At 34.9% G+C, this 24,414-nt stretch overlaps 1 non-coding gene across 1 annotated transcript; it reads left to right on the top strand.

Annotated features, from left to right (window-relative positions):
• Nucleotides 1-19,671: 19,671 nt before the first annotated feature.
• Nucleotides 19,672-19,778, top strand: LOC139903497 (small nucleolar RNA R71). Its single transcript, XR_011778313.1, has one exon. It is a non-coding gene; the product is annotated as a small nucleolar RNA R71 (small nucleolar RNA).
• The last annotated feature ends 4,636 nt before the right edge of the window (nucleotides 19,779-24,414 follow it).

The raw sequence follows: 24,414 nt of genomic DNA, 5'->3' as shown, positions 1-24,414 counted from the left end.
CAGCCAGCTCATGATCTGACGCTGATGATAGTCCCATCTATCATGCTGTCATTGCCTGGAATGCTCGTAATCATTCCGGGCTTGCCACTGCTCCATCCGACTAAATCTCTCCCCGTTTGTCATATCTACCTCATCTACATGCTGGTAGACGTCAGTCATAGCCTCCCTAATGACATCCCTAATGTCATCCGCTTCCTCCATTTCCTCATCTGATCCTCTCTCTACCTGTGAATGACAACCTTCATAGGGTACTGCCTGGTTTCGTCTGCTCTTTAATACTTTAGCACCCTGATAGACCTTCAATCCTAAAGGCTCAACCTGTTCCCTACATTCCAAAAGTAGACCCCCTTGGTCCCTATCTACACCCAAATACTCTCCAATGAGAGTAACAAAAATACCTCCTCATATTATTCTCCCTTCCTGTATTCCTTCCACCATCTTAGACAAATAAAAACCAACACAGTAAGGGATATTCACAAAGCCTCTTGGGTCTCGAATACACTTTAGGTAAAATAAATCATCTAAGGTCATTTTCTCCTTATTGTGACCTCTCTGTGTAATCGAGTTAGCCAAAAATCTATGAATTATACGAAGCCCAGCTCGGTTAATATGTAAGTAGGAGTGTTTTCCTCCTAGCGTAAAAACATTATAATCTGACATATGTAGCGACCCGACAAAATCGTCATTGACGGCGCCGTCTACTTAGGTCCCGTTACGTGGTCATAAGTCTTTAAAACAACGTTTGACCAAAAGTATGTCGCATTTATTTCAAAAGTAAGGATGTTTCAAGGTTTACAAAGTAGTTCGACAACTAGTTACATAACAAAGTTTAAAGTACAATTGAAACATATGCGACACAATTTAAAAGTAGCCAAAAGACGCTCCACGTATGCATGTATACTCGATATCCAAGCAAGCATCAAAAGTAATGAGCGGAAGCATGTATCACAAAACGTTCAAGGACCTGAGAAAAACATAGAAATCTGTCAACAAAAACGTTGGTGAAATCATAGGTTTAAGTAAGTAAATACAAATGAACCACAAGATTTGTAACATTGATATAATAGTAATACATTCCAAAAGTTTGTTTCACGAGCACCCAATTATCAATGCTTAACTTTCCTTCCATAGAACCCCATCACAATAGTGTTAGAACATACACTATTTCACGAAAATATATTTCATTTGTAAACGGTAGCGAACCGTTTGAATGAGGGTTTGTCAAACCCATAGGGATCCATACAACATAAGTTCTCGCTTACACCCGGCAAGTGTAACTAATGATAATCGAATTGAGGATTTTGTTCTAAACTCGTATGTAGAATGTTTGTTTTCCTGTACTTGTGTTCACTTAGTAAAAGAAATGTTTTTGTTTTCTCATCCCAAATGTAAGTTCAAAAAGAGTACAAGTGGGACTATGATCTCACCTTGTGTGCACGAGTAAGTAGTACTTCAACAAGTAACTTGTGCAAAGAACAACGCTAGTCTTGACCTAAACAAATAGGTCGTATCAATTACGGTAAACACTATAGGTCAAAGATGTTTAATTAGTCCTATGGCTCGTTACGACTCGAATATATAGCATGTGAATCACGTTGTCAAGTTTCATGCAAGAATCAAGTATAAAATAAGATTAGAACGATTGCATAAGTGTTTTGTTATGTTTGACTAAAAGTCAAACTTTGTCAAAGTCAACGAAAAAGTCAACGGGGTCGGGTCGGGTCCCGAACTATTTTCCTGAGCTTAGAAATCATATATGAGCATGTTGGCCAAGTTTCATGTTGATCGGGGGTGCGTAGCATACTTAGAATTAAGCAAAAATTGACATTTTTGGGCAGTCTGCCTCAGATGCGCCGCATCCAAGGCAGATGCGCCGCATCTGTGTCTGGTGCAGCAATTCTGGGGCAGTTTAACGCTTAGACGATTTCAACTTCAAACGATCATAACTTTTGACTCGTTAACATTCAAAACACGTATCTTATATCGTTGGAAAGGTAATTTAAAGAGGAATACAACTAAACACATTTCATGAATCAATTACATCATTAACAACAATGAAAACCTCAATAAATGATCGTTAAATATTCAAAATCGAAGTTTCAAATTCATAAAACGCATTTCTTGACTCGGGAATCCAATTTACACATACGATACGCCGTTTTTAAGGTAATGAAACATACAATACAACTAATCACTAACTAATAACATTTCATGGCATTCAAAGCATCAAAAGTTCGTTTTAGAGTTCATCAAACCCTAATCAAAATCATGAATTCAACCATTTTGTAAATGAGGCTTTTCTAAATCAACCTACACCTCAAAATGAAGCTAATGATGCTAGTAACACATTTAATACATGAACTTTAACATTTAATCAACATTTAATCAACCAAAAGCAAGGATTAAGCACAACCATTTCAAATGTTCAAACTAGTTACTCAAAACAACAAATCGAGCAAACAAAACATGTATTCATGTTATACTTGAGCCATAGACACTAACTAACAACTTTATAAGTTAAAACATCAAGAACACAAAATCTAGTGATTTTAGAAAGTTACCCAAATGAGATGAAATTGGTATCAAGTTGTAGAGGATGAAGAGAGGATTCCAAATATGTAATTTGTTTTGATGTTAGCCTCCAAAATCGGATTTAGATGATGAATCTTGTTTGAGTTCTTGAGAGAAAATGGAAGTATGAAAAAGAAAGAAAGAGAGAAATGAGAGGAGGTTGAAGGTTTGACTAGTTGACCTAGTCAAATCTTTGGCCTCTTTGCAAGTTTTGTCCTTCTAGTTCGGGTGCGGGTGCGTGAATTAACCAAACGAATTATTTGAATTTCACGAGAGTACGGGAGACATTATAATTCAATAACGAAATTATTAAGAATGTTAGCTAATTTAGGATACGAATCTAGTTACGAAGGATATTATTAAAATAAAAAGACGGGCTTTAAAATAATTTAACGGAAAAATGCGGGATGTTACATTATCCACACCTTAAAAGAAATTTCGTCCCGAAATTTAGTTGGAAGTAATAGTCGATGTCTCTTACTCGAGACCTTATGTTGTCAATGCTATGAATAAGTGAAAATACGTCATTGGGCATTTTCATGAACTTTGACATTCGGGATTTCACGTTGTATTAAGGCCTGAATTTACGATCCAAAATTTCAACCGGTTTTCCCACGAAGGGGAGTTTGTCATCCATAGTAGGTTTATCTAGAAGGATAACACATTCCTGTTCCGCAAAACACGTCTCTAAGTTTGTTACATGAAACGTAAGGTAAACGGAAACTTTAATTGAGTCACGAGATCTAAACGGTAGGAGGCAGTTCCAATACGCCCCAAGATTTTCAAAAGGATCAATATTGCGGATATAACTTTCCTCGATTTCTCGAAACGGATTACACCTTTCCAAGGTGCGGTTTTTCAATGTTACGCGGTTACTGAATTTGAACTTGAGAGATTTTCATCTAACCTCGGTATAACTCCTCTGATGATTACGGGTCGTCTTGAGCCCTGCTCGGGCTTGAATTATCTCAATGGTTATTTCTTAAATGATTTCGAATCTGATGATTTACTTGTCACCTACTTCGGTCCAACGAAATAGGAGAACAACACTTGTGGTGATGTAAGGTTTCGAAAGGTGCGGCGTTAATATACGAGTGGTAACTACTGTGTGAGAGGAGACAACTAAAGGCAACAATACAAGTTTGTAACATGTCTTTCCAAGATTTTAATCGTACGTTTGTTTGGTCTGCTGGTTTGTGGATGATACGTGGTACTCATGTTTGGACGGGTCCCCGAGGTTCCTTGTAAGGCACCCGAATTTAGAAGTGAGACGAGTATCCCGATCTGAAATTTTAATGGATATGGCACGCCGTGCCGAACTAGAAATTTTTTTTTTTTTTAAAAAAACACTTTTGAACAGGTTTCGTCTCTCAAGAGGTCCGCGCCGCGGAAGATCTAACGGTTTCCGAAAATGTTCGTTAGGACTATTCACCCTCGTGGCGAATACTAATATAATGTGAAGAGTTTCTCTCTCGATTGAGAAATTTTATAAAAAGTTTCCTTATACGGAAGTGCGAGCGAGGAGTGAAATGAGAACTTAGAATAGGATGAGTTCACACCTTGAGGTAACCATGTCGCGCATCTAGTGGTCAAATGTTGAGACTTGGTGGGAAAACGTGATAGTACTCGTAGTTGTATAGTTCGGAGTTGAGTAGTAGTTGGCCAAATCAGAAGCATAAGAGCGATAAGTCAAAGAAGAAGGAGGTATCCTTGGATTGTGTGTCATCTTGGGTCCCAGTAATATCAGACGGTCATAGTGAAATAGCAGAGTTATGTATCGTGGTACGTGATGACAAGAAGATTGATCGGATCCATAAATAAGTATGCAAATTCTTCGTGCAAAATAACGAATTTCAGTTTCCTTGATTTCGAGTCGATAGAGTATGCCTTTCAGGCGTTCAAGTAGAAATATTTCCATATTTGAATTCCATTGTGCTACACGAATTTAGCTAGTAAGGTTGGTGTGAATAATCGCGTTCAAATTTCGTACACGGAGAGGTTTAATTCTTTCCTCGGTGAGTTAACAGGGTTAAAGGATGAGCAACACGAGAAAAGTCAGAAATGAATCTATGGTAATAACCGGCGAGATCTAAGATTTTACGAATACAAGTCAGAGTCATGAGGGTTTCCCGATTACGCGGGGTTTCGATTGCGAGATTTATTGTAATACCTTGACCACTAACAACATGGTCTAGGATTTGAACTTCGTTTAACCAAAATTCTCACTTGGAGAATTCGGTATAGAGTTACTCCTTTCTCGATATTTCGATCGTAAGACGGAGACGTTGTTCGTTTTCTTGTTTACCTGAATAGGTTTAGACATCATTTGTAAATATGATAATGGATTTGTCTAGATAAGTTTGCATACGCGGTTCAGGAGGTCTATGAATATAGACGGAGCCTTAGTTAAAACGATATTAAAAGAAAATTATAACTATCGTAGCGAGTTTGGAAAGCGGTTTAGGAGGCATTGTCTCCCTTAACCCTCAATTGATGATAACCAGCATGAAGGTCGAATTTAGAATACACGCGAGATCCTTGTAACGGTTCAAGAGGTTGTTGATACGGTGAAGAGGATATCGGTTCTCAACAGGAAATTATTTAGTTCACGATAATCCATACTCATGTAAGGAATCATTTTCTTCTTAACGAATAGGTTTTGAGCTCCCTAGTTCTATAGGTATCAAGTTAAAATTCAAATTATCCACCCAATAAGTTTAAGGTACTCTCTCCGATAAAATTTATCGATACGCAATGGTTTTCCGTTGGTTACTTGAATGGCGTAAGTAATATCTAGGGAGAGGGGTGGAGTGCAAAGAGTAGGCTCCAAAGCCTTGGATACAAAACATTTATCGATACCCGAATCGGATAAACATGAAACATAAGAGTCGTTGAGAAGAAACGTACCCGTAACTAATTGTCGATCCGGGCATCCTAGGTGTTAAGGTTGAAAGCTCATTCGCGTACATTGGGGTGGGCGTTCTTCTTGGGATATGCATTCTTAAAATGACCCAGTTGTCCACATTCGAAACAAGCACCCCTTCTGCGTGCACTGGGCACCTTTTTAGCGACGGGGGCGGCACCCTTACAACCATGGGCCACATGGCCACTTCTTTGACACTTGATGCAAAATGGTTCGCCACATTTTCCATAATGATGTTTGTGGCACGTGTTGCAAAAAGGTCGTGTTCCAGCATAATTTTTCCTGCTGCCGGGGGTGAAAGGCTTCTTGGTGGAGTCGTTGTGGTTGTGGTTGCTTGATGGAGAGGCTTCCTGTTTTCTTTTGTTGTTAACCGGTTGGGCCTCGACCGTTGGTGCCGGCGCTTCAATTTCATCCACCTTTTTTATAAATTGGCGGGCTATCATCACAGCCTCTTGTAGGTCGGCGGGTCTTAATGGCATTACCCCGTGTGGAATTCTCTTAGGGAGGCCATCCATGTAAAACTCAACTCCTTGGGGCCCGGGATCCCGGAGGTTTGGACAAATTGAGGTTAGTTTGGCAAACCGTTGATTATAAGCTTCGAGGTCATCTCGGGCTAATTTTAAATTTCTTGGCCCCTGTTCGAGCCTTCGAGTCTCTTCGCGCGGGAAGTATTCGGTGATCATTCTTTCTCTTAATTCGGTCCAAGAGAGTGTAAGGGCTTCATCGATACCCACCGATTGTACATACGTGTTCCACCATGAGAGAGCAATACCGGTGAGAGTGAGGGTGGAAAACTTGACCTTATCTTGGTCCCGACAACCACTTATGCTAAAAACGGCTTCTATTTGTTCGAACCATCGGGTGAGAGCAACGGGTCCTTCGGTTCCATTGAAAGTGGGAGGATTGTACTTCATGAAGTTTTTGTAGGAGCACTCCCCGTTTAAATTATCGACCCCATGATTGTTGTTGTTGTTGGAGAAGTGACCGGCCAAGGCCTCTCCCACAGCAGTGGCTATCATTCGTTGAAGAGCTTGTTCGAGAGTTTCGGGAGGGGTATTGTGTTGACCTTGGTGAGCCATCGTTCCTTCACGACACAAGAATACCGTCAATTAGTATTATCAATAATACTAACTGTGATATGGAACCAAGATAAAGAGAAAAATTTTCCTTGACTCGCCTTAAATTCTTTATATCATAATGTCGGAACGTTCATATGAGTCACCGTAATATAATCACAGAAATTATATTACCCTGATTCATATGTGCATTCGACATCATTTCATATAGTCAAGGTGGCGTGTCAATCAAATCAACCACGTGAGATTAAGGTAGAACAAGAGTTAGATGTGAATAAAAGAGTTCGAGTATAAATGCACAAGTAGTCAAGTAATTCCTACTTCAAGTCTATATGCCGGTTGTAGTCTAGATTCACTAATGTACCCTATGACTCGGGGTCGACACCAATGAACTCTAAATCCCTACAACCAACGCTCTGATACCATCTGTAGCGACCCGACAAAATCGTCATTGACGGCGCCGTCTACTTAGGTCCCGTTACGTGGTCATAAGTCTTTAAAACAATGTTTGACCAAAAGTATGTCGCATTTATTTCAAAAGTAAGGATGTTTCAAGGTTTACAAAGTAGTTCGACAACTAGTTACATAACAAAGTTTAAAGTACAATTGAAACATATGCGACACAATTTAAAAGTAGCCAAAAGACGCTCCACGTATGCATGTATACTCGATATCCAAGCAAGCATCAAAAGTAATGAATGGAAGCATGTATCACAAAACGTTCAAGGACCTGAGAAAAACATAGAAATCTGTCAACGAAAACGTTGGTGAAATCATAGGTTTAAGTAAGTAAGTACAAATGAACCACAAGATTTGTAACATTGATATAATAGTAATACATTCCAAAAGTTTGTTTCACGAGCACCCAAATATCAATGCTTAACTTTCCTTCCATAGAACCCCATCACAATAGTGTTAGAACATACACTGTTTCACGAAAATATATTTCATTCGTAAACGGTAGCGAACCGTTTGAATGAGGGTTTGTCAAACCCACATGGATCCATACAACATAAGTTCTCGCTTACACCCGGCAAGTGTAACTAATGATAATCGAATTGAGGATTTTGTTCTAAACTCGTATGTAGAATGTTTGTTTTCCTGTACTTGTGTTCACTTAGTAAAAGAAATGTTTATGTTTTCTCATCCCAATTGTAAGTTCAAAAAGAGTAAAAGTGGGACTATGATCTCACCTTGTGTGCACGAGTAAGTAGTACTTCAACAAGTAACGTGTGCAAAGAACAATGCTAGTCTTGACCTAAATAAATAGGTCGTATCAATTACGGTAAACACTATAGGTCAAAGATGTTCAATTAGTCCTATGGCTCGTTACGACTCGAATATATAGCATGTGAATCACGTTGTCAAGTTTCATGCAAGAATCAAGTATAAAATAAGATTAGAACAATTGCATAAGTGTTTTGTTATGTTTGACTAAAAGTCAAACTTTGTCAAAGTCAACAAAAAAGTCAACGGGGTCGGGTCGGGTCCCGAACTATTTTCCTGAGCTTAGAAATCATATATGAACATGTTGGCCAAGTTTCATGTTGATCGGGGGTGCGTAGCATACTTAGAATTAAGCAAAAATTGACATTTTTGGGCAGTCTGCCTCAGATGCGCCGCATCCAAGGCAGATGCGCCGCATCTGTGTCTGGTGCAGCAATTCTGGGGCAGTTTAACGCTTAGACGATTTCAACTTCAAACGATCATAACTTTTGACTCGTTAACATTCAAAACACGTATCTTATATCGTTGGAAAGGTAATTTAAAGAAGAATACAACTAAACACATTTCATGAATCAATTCCATCATTAACAACAATGAAAACCTCAATAAATGATCGTTAAATATTCAAAATCGAAGTTTCAAGTTCATAAAACGCATTTCTTGACTCGGGAATCCAATTTACACATACGATACGCCGTTTTGAAGGTAATGAAACATACAATACAACTAATCACTAACTAATAACATTTCATGGCATTCAAAGCATCAAAAGTTCGTTTTAGAGTTCATCAAACCCTAATCAAAATCATGAATTCAACCATTTTGTAAATGAAGCTTTTCTAAATCAACCTACACCTCAAAATGAAGCTAATGATGCTAGTAACACATTTAATACATGAACTTTAACATTTAATCAACATTTAATCAACCAAAAGCAAGGATTAAGCACACCCATTTCAAATGTTCAAACTAGTTACTCAAAACAACAAATCGAGCAAACAAAACATGTATTCATGTTATACTTGAGCCATAGACACTAACTAACAACTTTATAAGTTAAAACATCAAGAACACAAAATCTAGTGATTTTAGAAAGTTACCCAAATGAGATGAAATTGGTATTAAGTTGTAGAGGATGAAGAGAGGATTCCAAATATGTAATTTGTTTTGATGTTAGCCTCCAAAATCGGATTTAGATGATGAATCTTGTTTGAGTTCTTGAGAGAAAATGGAAGTATGAAAAAGAAAGAAAGAGAGAAATGAGAGGAGGAGGAGGAGGTTGAAGGTTTGACTAGTTGACCTAGTCAAATCTTTTGCCTCTTTGCAAGTTTAGTCCCTCTAGTTCGGGTGCGGGTGCGTGAATTAACCAAACGAATTATTTGAATTTCACGAGAGTATGGGAGACGTTATAATCCAATAACGAAATTATTAAGAATGTTAGCTAATTTAGGATACGAATCTAGTTACGAAGGATATTATTAAAATAAAAAGACGGGCGTTAAAATAATTTAACGGAAAAATGCGGGATGTTACAACATACGCCTCCAGACGGCGTTCACGTCAAAATTCTTATCTACCCTTTCACCACGATAAATCAAATTCATACAATCGGGTAGTAATAATTCACTAGGAGTATATATCTGCAAAGCCTTGGCCATGTCCAGCATGGACATCCTGTACATCCTACGGCCAAGTATAAATCTAAGAAAACTTCTATCATCTAATCTATCTACATCTGCATTTAATGCTATAGTACTCATAAGCTCAATACACCATTCCTTATATACAGGTCTACGAATGGTGAATAAACGTTCCCAATCGTGAAAAGAAGAGCTGCCATACCTTTGGATCAAATGCTGTCTAACTAAGTTAGCAAGTTGGACCCTTTCCAAAGGCTCCCAATCGATTACCCTTGGCACTTCTACATTTTTCGGTATCAGTTTGAATTTGTTACTTTGATATGTTGGGTAATCTCTCCAGCTTCTATCGAATCTCAGATTAGGATGCAATGTGTGTTCAGGAATCGTTGGGTATTCTACTGGTGGATGCATCGAAAATACTATAAAGGCATCAACAAATTGTAGCGGATCATAATAAGGAACGTGTTCATCAGGTTGTTGTTGTGGTTCCTGTTGTTGCTCTGGTTCAGGTTCATATTGCATTTCTGGTTCAGGTTCTGGAGCAGGTTGCCTGGATGATGATGTTGCACCATCAGTATCTGTAAATCTCTGCAAAACACATTAAACACAAAATTTGTGCATCCAAATATGCATTAGTGTTAGCAAAATAACAAATTAAAACAATTACAATAACATGTTAAATCAAAATTAAACTTATACACAATTTTTACAATTATACACTTTTTCAAATAAGCATATATGAAAATGTTTACAAAGTTCATAAGCATTTAACTCAAATAACATGTTAAAACAACCATTACTAGTAATTAAACAAGTTTCAAATGGCATTTACATCAATTTAATCAAGTTCATGAATTTTATACCTAAAAAGTCCACTTTAATTCTCAAAAATCATCTTTAGGATCAAAGTTTGGATCATTTAGCTACCTAAACATGTTATACTACTTAATTTAGTAATAATTCATGACAAAAATTGGCCATAACCTGTTTATATCAAAAAACCCCAAATTGCTCAAGAACACAAACCTTAGATTCCTAAAAATTTTGAAGTTTTTGGCTTCAAATCATGTTAAATAGCATCAATCTAGGTTATACATGCATAATATATTAACAATTTAACTCTAATTACACTAGAAATTAACAAAATCAAATTAGGTAAAATATAGCTCAAGAACACTAAAAATCAAATTTAAAGAGGTTTAGGGGTGAAATTGTTACCTTCTTTGAAAAGCTTCTAAATAATTTCATGATTAGAGCATGAAATTTGACGAATTATGGTGAAAAATTGCGAATTTTAGAGGTGATTTGGGAGAATTTTTGGGTGTTTGTGTGTGTGGTGGTGTGAAGACAAACCAGTCGACTGCCTTTTTGATCCTAGCTAATTTTTCAGTTCCATGCGATCGCATGGCTCTGAAAGCCAAATCCCATGCAATCGCATGGGGTCCGGGTACAGTAACTTTTTGCTCTATTTTTTTTATCAAAACCTTATACTAATGAAACATATAATTAATTAAAATTAAAATTTTGTTTCTTTTTAGGATGAGGGCGTTTCGGATCATTGTCCTAGTCCGTCCCACGAAAAAATTTTAAAATTTATCATTTCAAAGCGTTGTTTTAAAAGCAAAGATTTTTGGGATTTTTAATGTTTTTGGCTTACTTTAATTCAATAAGATTAAAAATAATGATAATAAAAATTCTCGTCCCTCCCTTGGGTAGAGCAATTTCGGTTCAATGACCTAGTTTTCAACTCAGGACGAATTTTAAAAATCATATTTTTATCTTAGTGAAATAAAGTAAATTTTTGTTTTTAAATTCACACCAAACTTAAATTTAAAATGCATAAAATTAGAAATTCATATTATTAATACAAACTTTATATTAAAAATATAAAATTTTCAAATATTTACAAACTTAAATATATTAATTTAAAAAGTTTACAATAATAATTTAATATTAATATATTAATTTTAAAAACAAAGTAAAAATAAAAATTAAAAATCTTTTTGGTCTTTTATCCCACTTTAATCAATCAAATATTATCAAAAATATACACCCCTCTTTTCGGTAAAGTAATTTCAGCTATATTACCTAGTTTTACTCCTGACGAATTTTTGAAATATTTTGGGTTGATTGATTAAAGATATTTATACCTTAAGAATAAACGGTAAATTTCGCAGTGATGTAATAAATTTTTGTATGATATCAATAATTTCGGTTACACATACCTAATTTTATTGAATACCAATTTAATACTTTATAGTGAACGATTTAGCGTTTATTATCGAAAGATTAAAAGCAATAAAATAAAAATAAAAATAAAAACTGTACATACTTACCTGTGAGATAGAATTCTTAGTGACCTGCTTTAGCCCACTCATAAGATAGTCGGACTAATTGGTTTTCCATAGCTACATAGGCATAACCTCAAGCATTCAACGATTTTTCTTTGAAATATATGAACGGTCCTTCTCTGCATAAAGTAACGAACTCGGTATTGGAATATGTCTGATTCGTCGAGCATTTTCCTTCGTGTGACCATTTTCTGCATTTGTGACATCTTTCAAGGTGTCGTGCTCTTCTTTTCACTGCGGATTTTGATTTTCCTTTACCAAAATGTAACTTATTATGATCGTTTCTGAGTTCTTTTCTTACTCCCTCCAATTTGGCTCTTATTACTGATACCAGGTCACTCGAGAGTGTGTCATTATTACGTTTAGTGATCAAAGCGTGTAGCATTAGACCATGGTTTAGTTCACAGGAATTCTTCATCTCGTAAAACCTAAAAAAATAAAAATTCAGAATGGGGGGAGAAGATTAGTTCTTTAGGGTTTGCTAGGGAAAGACCATTCGGATTCCATTCTCGAGAACTACATGAAAACAGAATATCTAACTCTAACAGAAATACATATTACCCTAAAAAGATTCGAACCTCCCCACACTTAGTTAGATGTGGTGTTGAAATTGTGATTAACTTCATTGTCAACTTCCATCGGACCATGTATGTAATGTTTAACTCTGTGACCATTAACTTTAAATTCAATCTCATTTGAATTTATTAACTCTATTGTTCCGTATGGGAAAACTCTTTTGACTATAAATGGTCCAGACCATCTTGATTTCAATTTTTCAGGAAATAGCTTGAATCGTGAATTGAAAAGAAGAACTCTGTCTCCTTCTTTGAATTCTTTTGAACTTCTGATTCTTTTATCATGCCATTTCTTCGTTCTTTCTTTATATATTAACGAATTTTCATATGCTTCATGTCTTAATTCTTCTAATTGGTTTAGTTGACTTAATCGTAGACGTCCGGATTCATGTAAATCAAGATTACATGTCTTCAAAGCCCAAAATATTTTATGTTCAATTTCTACTGGAAGATGACATGCTTTTCCGTAAACGAGTCTAAAAGGTGTGGTTCCAATTGGAGTTTTGTAGGCTGTTCTAAAAGCCCAGAGTGCATCCTCCAATTTAATGGACCATTCCTTCGGATTTGATCCTACGGTTTTCTCTAGAATACGTTTTAAAGCTCGGTTGGTATTTTCAACTTGTCCATTTGTTTGAGGATGATAAGCAGTGGAGATTTTATGAGTTACTCCATATCTTTTGAGAACTTTTTCAAGTTGATTATTACAAAAATGAGTACCCCGATCACTTATTAAAGCTTTCGGTGTTCCAAACCTGGTAAAAAGACGTTTTAAAAAGTTGACTACAACTCGTGCATCGTTATTTGGGAGAGCTTGTGCTTCCGCCCATTTAGATACATAATCAATGGCAACGAGAATGTAGAGATTATTATAAGATTTTGGAAATGGACCCATAAAGTCAATACCCCAAATGTCAAATACTTCACATAGTTGAATGACATTTTGTGGCATTTCATCACGTTGACTTATTTTTCCGGTCCTTTGACAAGCATCACAGGATTTGCAAAGAAGGTATGCGTCTTTGAAAATTGTAGGCCAATAGAATTCAGCATCTTAAACTTTTCTTGCTGTAAGTTAAGGCCCATAATGTCCTTCTGTTGGTCCTGTGTGACAATGGTTTAAGATTTGACTGGCTTCATCTCCGAATACACATTGGCGTATTATTTCATCGGGACAACTTTTAAATAAATGTGGATCTTCCCAGAAATAGTGTTTTATATCACTAAAGAATTCCTTTCATTTTTGGTACGATAATCCTTTTTCAAGAAATCCACATACTAAGTAGTTTGCATAGTCTGCAAACCATGGAATTTCATTATAATCTATCTTCAATAGATATTCATCAGGAAAGTTGTCTTGTATGGCTGATTCATTTAGAACTTCTAATTCAGGATTTTCAAGACGAGAAAGATGATCAGCGACGAGATTTTCTGCTCCCTTTTTATCTCGGATTTCAATATCGAACTCTTGTAAGAGTAAGATCCAACGGATTAATCGTGGCTTGGCATCTTGTTTTGAAAATAAGCATCTAAGAGCAGAATGGTCAGTATAGACCACCGTTTTAGCTAGAACGAGATATGAACGAAATTTATCAAAAGAAAAAACAATAGCAAGGAGTTCTCTTTCAGTAGTTATGTAATTCGTTTGTGCTCCTTGTAACGTCTTACTAGCATAATAAATAGATTGAAATCGTTTTTCAATCCTTTGTCCTAAAATGGCTCCCATTGCAAAATCACTTGCATCGCACATTAGTTCAAACGGTAGATTCCAATTTGGAGTTATCATGATCGGCGCATTAGTGAGTTTCTCTTTAAGAATATTAAAAGATTTGATGCATTCATCTGAAAAGATGAATGGAGCATCCTTTTCTAGGAGTTTATTCATAGGAGTGGCAATTTTAGAAAAATCTTTTATGAAACGTCGGTAAAAACCGGCATGCCCTAGAAAACTCCTAACTCCTCTAACATTGGTGGGATGTGGAAGTTTAGCAATTACATCTACTTTAGCTCTATCCACTTCAATTCCTTCCTTTGAAATCTTATGACCAAGAACAATGCCTTCTTTAACCATGAAATGGCATTTCTCCCAATTAAGTACTAGATTTGATTGTTCGCATCTAATAAGCATTCGTTCAAGATTAACTAGACATGATTCAAATGTATCACCGAAGACTGAAAAGTCATCCATGAAAACTTCCATGCATTCTTCTATCATGTCGTGAAAAATCTCCATCATGCACCTTTGAAAGGTTGCAGGGGCGTTGCAAAGTCCAAATGGCATGCATTTATAAGCAAAAGTACCATAAGGGCACGTGAACGTGGTTTTCTCTTGGTCCTCGGGTGCTATTGGAATTTGAAAATATCCGGAAAAACCATTAAGAAAACAATGGTAACTGTTTCCGGCTAATCTTTCCAACATTTGATCAATGAAAGGTAAGGGAAAGTGATCCTTTCTGGCGGTGTCATTTAATTTTCTGTAATCAATACAAACACGCCATCCTGTTACAGTCCTAGTAGGAATAAGCTCATTTTTCTCATTTGTGATGACAGTCATGCCACCCTTCTTAGGTACGCATTGAACTGGGCTTACCCATGGACTATCAGAGATTGGATAAATTAAACCTGCATCAAGCAGTTTAATAATTTCTTTCTTAACAACATCTTGCATATTCGGATTTAGTCTTCGTTGGCGTTGCACATACGTTTTATGACCTTCTTCCATAAGGATTTTATGTGTGCAATACGAAGGACTTATTCCTTTAATATCATGAATTTTCCATGCAATAGCTGGTTTATGAGCTTTTAGCACAGAAATGAGTTAAGATTTTTCATTTTCCGTAAGAGAAGACGATATTATTACAGGTAATTCAGATTCACCATGTAAATAAGCATATTCCAAATGGTTTGGAAGTGGCTTTAACTCTAATGTCGGTGGTTCTTCTATCGATGATTTGTATCGATATCTATCTTCCTCTTTTAGCATTTGAATTTCTTCTGTTGTTGGTTCATATCCATTAGCCATAAGTGTAGCTAACATTTCAGTTTCATCAATTGGTTCAGTTCCTTCTCCCAAAGAACATTATCCTGTTCCTTGTAATTCTGGAAATTCTTCTAACAATTCTGCATGTGAATCTATAGTTTGAATATAATAACATGTATCATCTGCAGATTGCGGTTGTTGCATGGCTCTATCCACTGAAAAATGTCATAACCCGACCTTAACCATAAGGACGAATACAATAACATATGATTTCATCGCGAGGTATTGACCTCTATATGCGACATTTTTCAAAAACTGCATTCGTTTTTACAATACAAACCATAGCTTTTATTACAAATACAAGGTTTAAACAACTTAATAATGATTATCTTTTAGCGATAATCTTAGACTTACAAACTTTACATGTGATAATAACAATACGACCTCCAACATATTTTACATTACAAATCCTCCGATATGCAGTTTTATTTTTGACACAAATATGCATACTCAAGATCTTGCTTAAATTCAACATGTTGCAGCGAAAGATTTTAGTTATCACCTGAGAATAAACATGCTTAAAACGTCAATATAAAGTTGGTGAGATATAGGTTTAATGCCGGCAGCGTTATAAATATAGACCACAAGATTTCATATATAAACGTTTTAATAAAAATATTCTAAGTTGTTGAGCACTTGATAACCATACTTAACATTTAATCAACGTCGTATATTCCCTTTATTATGAAATCTTACTACACCGTACCAAGTGTAGTTACCGAAACGAAGTACTGTGCAACCGTTGAATACTGGTCGTCCAGTCCGGTTGGGGTTGTCAGGCCCGATAGATCTATCAACAGGATTCGCGTTTACAATACCTCATGTAAATAATAGTTACCAAGTTACAGGGAAGTATGCCAGTGGTACAACTCAACGTAGAATATATATTTTTAATCACTTGTGTCCATAACGTAAATCATAAAATGCATGTATTCTCATCCCGAAATATTTAGAGTTTAAAAGTGGGACTATATACTCACCTTTTCCTTGAAGGTATTTAACTCGACTTGGTCTCTGATAGATATCACGAACCTAACCATATATATAATATATCAACATATTTTCTTTTCAAGTAATCGTTACATATATATATATATATATATATATACTTATAATACTTTTAATATTTTCTTAGTCCGTAGTTAGCAGTCTGTTGTTAATGGTCCACAATTAGTTGCTCAATAAAATAAATAAAGACCCCTTCGTATTCGTATTGATCAGAATTAATCTCGACCCATGGTACCATGTTTTCAAATGACGTGTTGCGTACATAAAGTACCGTGTTGTCAGATGACGTGTTGCGTACGATCATGAGGTCTTATGATTAATTTTCTCGTGTTGTTTACGGGTGGTCCTGGAATATATAAAATCAAATCATAAGTAAATATATATTAAATATTATGTTAATTAGCCAAGATATGATTAATCCGATTTTGTCATAATATGATATATTACAGGTTTTGAAGTGTTTTAAAAATCAAATTAGAAGGATCTATTTAGTTTGCGAACAGGTTTGAAATCATTCAAACTATGTTCTTGTTGTTAAAAATTTTATAACACAAAATAAGATAGCTATATAAATATGAATTGAATAAGATTATGAATAAGGTTACTACCTCAAGTTACTTGGATAAAGCTACTGGAAAAGATAGAAAATAATCTTGATCAAACTTTCTTATGATGATTATAGGTTGTTCATGAAGCTAGTTCTTCATGAGTATTTGCTGAGATTGTGAAGAACACTTAGAGTTCCTAAGAGTGTGTTTTTGGTTATAGAAAGATGGTTGTAAGAATGAAATGAAAAACCAAGGTGATGGTGATACTTATAGGACAGTCTGGTTGTTGAGGGAACAAGGACAATTTATTGTGTTGAATTTTTGAGTAATAATGTATGCTAGCTTACAAATAAGATTCCCTCTTATCTAGGGCAGATCTAAAGCAGATAAGGATATTGATTTGATGTGTATTTATCAATAGTAAATATGTATGGATGATGAGTATGATACGGTAAAAGAAGCTCAAAATCGGGCTTTTATTTTGGGTCCAACCGGGCCAAAAATAAAATTTTAAGACATTTTCCAGCCAGGGGCTCTGCCCCTTGGACCCCGCCAGGGGTTGCCACCCCTTGGACCCCGCTTATCGGGGGCGCTGCCCCCGAACCCTCGTCATAATCAAGATAAGTTCAAACAAGTGTGCACTCCACACTTCCCCAAACTTGTTCGATATTTATCAAGATTATTTTGGTTACAAATTAATCCCATTACACTTAAAATCATATTGGTGACATAAATCACAACACATTATAGATTGTAAGTATATATGTCAAAGAACGTTACATATAGTTATCGTTTTGAAAACTTAAGTTAGTGGTCTCAAAGTATACTTATAACTCATTGTTGTTAGTTCACAATGAAATGTTAAACCATCCTTAAATCATGTTAAATATGTATAGATATGTACATATACATAATCGTATAATTATCGTGTGTTATATAGTTCGGGATATCATCGGTCAAATTGGACGGTCAAACGTTGTGTAAAACTCTTTTCAAAAATATAAGTCTCAACAGTTTGAATTGCTTATCATGTTAGTAAGGTTTAATTTGTGTAAATATTAATCTCATAAGTATAGAACGATCGGAAAATTCCCGGTCGTTACAGAAAAGGTAACACTCTCGTCCTCTATACTTAGGGTCAGTTTCTTACCAAACACGTCTATTATTGCTTTAGCCGTGTTTAAGAATGGTCTTCCTAATATGAGAGGAACTCGAGAATCTTCTTCCATGTCCAGAATAACAAAATCTACTGGAAATACTAAGGTACCAACTTTAACTAGCATGTTCTCCATTATCCCTCTAGTATATTTTACTGATCGATCGGCTAGTTGTATACTTATTCGTGTTGGTTTCAATTCTCCAAGGTCTAGTTTAGCGTATAGTGAATACGACATTAAATTTATACTAGCACCTAAGTCTTCCAATGCTTCTATTGAACTAAGACTACCCAGAAAACATGGAATTGTGAAATTTCCTGTATCTGATAATTTTTCTTGTATCTTATTCAACAGCACTGCAGAACAATTAGCATTCATAGTAACAGCCGAGAGTTCTTCCATTTTCTTTCTATTTGTGATTAGATCTTTCAGAAATTTAGCATATCTAGGCATTCCTGAAATCACATCAATGAAAGGAAGATTTACATTTATTTGTTTAAACATATGCAAGAATTTGGATTGCTCGGCTTCAAGTCTTTCTTTTCTCATTTTACTCGGGTAAGGAAGTGGTGGTTGGTATGGTTTAACATAAGGTTTTGCCTTAACTGTGTTATCTTCATTAACTTTTTCAACTACCGGTTCTGTTTCTTTATCTTGCTCAGGTTGTGGTTCTTGTAGAGTAGGAATAGCTTCATCAGAAATTATAGGTATTTCAGGTGGTTTAAGTGTGATACCACTTCTTGTGGTAATGGCTTTAGCTGTTTCATTCTGAGGGTTAGCATTTGTATCACTCGGTAGACTTCCCGGTTTTCTTTCACCTATCAACCTTGCTAGGTTGCTTACTTCTTGTTCCAAATTTTGAATAGAAGCTTGTTGATTTCTAAATGCTTGAGCATTTTGTTCATTGGTTTGTTTCTGAGATGTGAAAAATTGCGTTTGAGATTCAACTATCTTTGACATCATATCTTCTAAATTTAGCTTTTTATCATCGGTTTGTGGTGGTTTGTTTTGAAAAATTGGTTTTTGCTGATTGTAAGTATTGTTAGGTACTTGTTGATTGCTAGGACCTTGTTGGTTGTTGTATGGAATATTTCGGTTATAATTCTAGTTTTGATTGTAGATTGGTCTTGGTGGTTGATAATTATTCTGATAATTATTTCCAGGCCTTTGGTTTAGATATGAAACATTCTCTATTTGTTCCATTGTTAGTTCAATACTGAGACAATCTTTTGTCAAATGTGGTCCTCCACACTGCTCACAACTAATTCGTATTGAGTGGATATCTTTAGTCATCTTTTCCATTCGTCTCTCGACAGCATATATCTTTGCGGAAATAGAATCTAAGTCATGGCTAGAATCGGCTCTAGCTGCTTTAGATGATCTAACGATATCTTTTTCTTGGTGCCACTCATGTGAGTGAGAAGCAGTGTTATCAATAATTTTGTAAGCATCAGTTGCTGTTTTATTCATAATGGAACCACCAGCTGCTATATCGATGTCTTTCCTTGTAGTGATGTCGCATCCTTGGTAGAATATTTGTACTATTTGACAGGTGTCTAAACCATGTTGCGGACATCCTCTTAATAACTTTTCAAATCTTGTCCATGCCTCATATAGAGTTTCATTTGGCTTTTGTGTGAACGTAACTATTTCTCCTTGAAGTCTTACGGCTTTAGATGCTGGAAAGAATTGTTTAAGAAAATTTTCAACTAAAACATCCCATGTATCAATCGCCCCTTCAGGTAACAATTCTAACCAATCTTTGGCTTCTCCCTTTAAACTCCAGGGAAATAACATGAGATATATCTGTTCATCCTCAACTTCTCTTATTTTGAATAAAGTACAAATCCTATTAAAGGTACAAAGATGTTCATTTGTATCTTCCTTCGGCGCACCACTAAATTGGCATTGATTAGTTACCATGTGTAGAATTTGTCCTTTGATTTCATAATCTGGCGCATTAATGTCTGGTTGAGTAATTGCGTGACCTTGGCCAGTGCATTTAGCTCTCATTCGGTCTTCCATACTTAGAGGTTCAGATTCTCCATGATTGAATGATTGGTGGTTCCGGAGGAAAGATTAATGGTTCATGATCTCTGAATTGTCTCTGAATATTCTCCAAATTCTCAATTGTGAGGTCGGGTTCAAAAAATGGATTATCGGAAATTTGAATTGGAGTGCTTGGTTGAATGGATGACGATTCTAAATAAAAATCAATGGCGACAATATTGGCTAGATGTCTTGATCGAGTTACAGGTGGTGAACATACAAAAGGTGGTGAACGTTTTGCTCGGTGCATTCACTGAATATCCTATTAGTTATAAAAGATAAAAATTATATAAATTATCAAATTAATAGACTTTTCTGATTTTGCCCACGTTTCGAATAGCAAATAGATGCAGCAGGGAGCCAGAACCCTTTAAATGGGAAGCTGACAACTCAGCCACTAACAAATCCAACTATTACTACGAACCAGAAAATTTAGGATGTCTATCAATTTAATCGCTTAAAATAATTTTTCGTCAAAATTTTAGAGAAATTTTAAATAAAAAATAGAAAATTCTATGTCCTAAAAAAACTAGAGTGGCGAAAAATAAGAAAGAAAAAGAGCGCGTCGAAAAACGTCGAAAAAAATAAAAGGTCGAAAAAATAATAAAAAGAACGTAGCGCGTCGATACTTAAAAATGTACTAAAATATAAAAACGGCGTCGCAAAATTCTAAAGCACTTAAATCTTAGTCTAAAGAAAAAACACTTAAGGGATTTTACGGCAATGCCTAAAAATCTAGAAATAAAAATAACTACGGCAAAAACTATAACTTAAAACTAAATACGAGCGAAAAATACAAATATTACGCTAAAATGAATAAAAAGATACAAAATATAAAAATAAACTTAAAGTTGTAAAAAGTACAATTTTTATAAAAATATTATTTTTATATTATTTATTTTATAAAACTATTAATTTTATAATTTATTAAAACTAATTAAACTAAATAATACAAATTAATTAAAAACTAAAAATAAATAATTAAAAACATTAACCCTAATTAGGGTTTTAAATTAAATAATAATAATAATTACCCCGTAATTAATGAAGTACCAGGTCACATGGGACGTGTCAGATCACTTCATGCTGTCGCATGACATTTTGCCTTCGGGTTCATGCGATCGCATGAAGTAGGGTTTCGGGCCAAATGCTGGGCTGCAACAGTGATCGGGCCGAGTACTTTTTATATTTTTTTTTCTTTTTTCTGTTTTGCTGTTTTTAAGATAAATAAATATTTATATAAAATAATAAAATACTTATATTTAAAAACTAAAATAGAAATAAAAATACTTTTTTTACTTTATATATTTTAAACAAACTCTTAAAAATAAATATATAGATATTTTTCTTTTATATTTTTGTATATTTTGTTTATATTTTTTAAAAACGTATATTTTTAATAAAAACTTAATAAAACTCTAATAAAATCTTTTTTTATATATATATATAGCGTTGCGCTTCCGGCGTTTAAGCAAGAAGTCCCCGGCAGCGGCGCCAAAAATACTTGATGTGCGTAGAGGTGTGTACAAAATAGTTATATTTTTACTACAAAATACTATTAAATACAATACAATTTTACACAAGCTATTTATTTATTTATAGAATGGATATACCTAAATCTTGCTACAACACTTATAGGCAGTGTACCTAAACGTACAGTAGTGTAGTTTTTAGTAAGTCCGGTTCGTCCACAGGGAACTCTAGCCAAGTTTAACGCTATATTTTTTTTTAACTTAATTGTAAAAATACTAAAATATATATAAGTAGTATTATTATTATAAAAGGGGTTTTTTACCGTTTTATGACCGGTTTATCGATTTTAAACTTTAGTCTCAGTTAAAACCTAATGTAAAATATTAAAAATAAATATAACTTAATTTTAAGCGTAAAGTAGATAACGATAATGAAATTGCAATAAATAAAAGTGCGATAAATAAAATGACGATAATTAAAGAGTACGATAATTAAAAGTGTAATTAAATACAATGACAATAAAGGAATTATGCTTATTTAAACTTCCGTAATCATGATGTTCGATGCGTTGTTTTTAGTTTATTCCCATGGGTTAATTGTCCTTTGTCCTGGATTATTTGATATGTCCATACGGATTTGTCCATAATAGTCCATCAGTCATAATCATAAAGTGCGGAAGTCTTCGTCAAATTATTCTTATTCCCGAAGTCAAATATTCCAACTAATTGGGGATTCGAATTGTAACAAGGTCTTAATACTTTGTTTAATGAATACACCAGGTTATCGACTGCGTGTAAACCAAGGTTTTACTGCTTATAGAGTGTCTATGGTTATTCCAAATAATATATATAGATGCGTCGATATGATATGTCAAAACCTTGTATACGTGTCCCGATATTTAAAGTGAGTAAAATAAATAACAGAAATTAAATGATGATAAATAAAATTGCGAGAATATAAATTGCGATAATTAAATTGCAATAAATAAAATTTAATCAGTTAGCTAGGAACAGTTAGCTAGGAACAGTTAGCGTGGATTCTTAACAAAATTTCTCATAGTTAATTTGTTTGTTTCTAATAAATTTTATTTTTTTGTCCAATGTTTTCTTCATTATGCTACTTGTTGGATTCTGATAGGTCAAAATCCAAATATGAAATTGAATAAAAATGGTTATTCTGCGGTGAACGGATTCATATCTTTTCAGATGTAAGTAGGATAGTAAATGAATGTGAAATCATATTTGAAGAATGTACAGTGTAACTTATTAATGTGAAATCTAAATATTTCTCGGGTATTACCTACCTGTTAAAATATTTTCACCATTAACAGTTCGTACGAAAGAATTTTTAATTACAATCTTTATGAAAACATATATACATATATATTTTCTTCAGAGGTAATCATGGATTTAATGAGTTAATGTGATATTAAACTCATTTGATTTATCGTTGAAATAAGAATATATAATCTCTAAAACATTAGAGATTACATAATCGCCATGAAGAACGAAGAAAATTGATGTAGAACGATACGTAGAACGATGATTATACTGGGGGTACAGAATGAGATGTTGAGACATGGATTGTTGATGGTACAGGTGTTGTTACTGATAGTACTATTGGTGCCGGTGATGTTGCCGAAGCTGGTATGTTTTGCACCATATTTTCCAAGGCTACAACTCGGGCGCGAAGCTCGTTGACTTCTTCCATTATTCCGGGATGATTGTCAGTCGGAACGAGCGGATGAATAAGGTTTAGATTTGTGGATAAAATATAATCGTGGTGAGATATTCGGGAAATGAGGGTGAAAATGGTGTTTCGGACTGCTTCGCTGATAAGTGCTTCAGGTTCATCGCCAAGAGGTAAATTCGGTTGGTGAAAAGGATCGCCTTCTTCGCGTCTCCATTGATTAAGTCGAATACGATCTCATCAGATGAATTGGGGATGGATTATTGGTTGATTCATTCTGATGACACTGCTTTCGGAGCTTAGGTGAAACTCCCTATCGGAATAGCTGTCGGAATCCGAGGAATTCGAACTGGTTGAGGGATTCATCTCATACGATTAGATGAAGGATTTTTAATAAGAAATAGATTATAGGATGTAGATTAGTACCCTATAATACATAATTTACATATGCATATATAATACTAAAATCTCATAAGTTACGGATGAATCTACGGAAGCTGTTAGGTAAAGTCTATAGTAACAGATACGCTAAGATATGAATTTTGTCTATACACTATCGATGCACTAACTGCAGTAAGACGTGTATAGACTAAAAATGATAAGTAGGTAATTTTCTAAGAATGATAAGCAGATGATTTCCGACTAGAAATGATAAGCAAAACTTTTGACATGCAGACACGGTCGAAGTCCAGACTCACTAATGCATCTAAACAACTATCAGTTAGACACACTAATGCAAGACCTGGTTCGCTAAGACCACCGCTCTGATACCACCTGTAAATACCCGTCCTAATCCATCTGGACGAATACATTACATTTGGTTACATCGCGAGGTACTTGACCTCTATATGATACATTTTACAAACATTGCATTCGTTTTTAAAAGACAAACTTTCATTACATCGACAGTTGATGGCATGCATATCATTTCATAATATATCCAACTATAATTAACTTAATAATAATCTTGATGAACTCGACGACTCGAATGCAACGTCTTTTGAAATATGTCATGAATGACTCCAAGTAATATCTCTAAAATGAGCAAATGCACAGCGGAAGATTTCTTTAATACCTGAGAATAAACATG

The sequence above is a fragment of the Rutidosis leptorrhynchoides genome, chromosome 3 (genome assembly GCF_046630445.1).
Source record: "Rutidosis leptorrhynchoides isolate AG116_Rl617_1_P2 chromosome 3, CSIRO_AGI_Rlap_v1, whole genome shotgun sequence".
NCBI classification, from domain to species: Eukaryota; Viridiplantae; Streptophyta; class Magnoliopsida; order Asterales; family Asteraceae; genus Rutidosis; species Rutidosis leptorrhynchoides.
The sequence above is the reverse complement of the archived record's forward strand: the minus strand, read 5'-3'. Positions and strand labels throughout refer to the sequence as shown.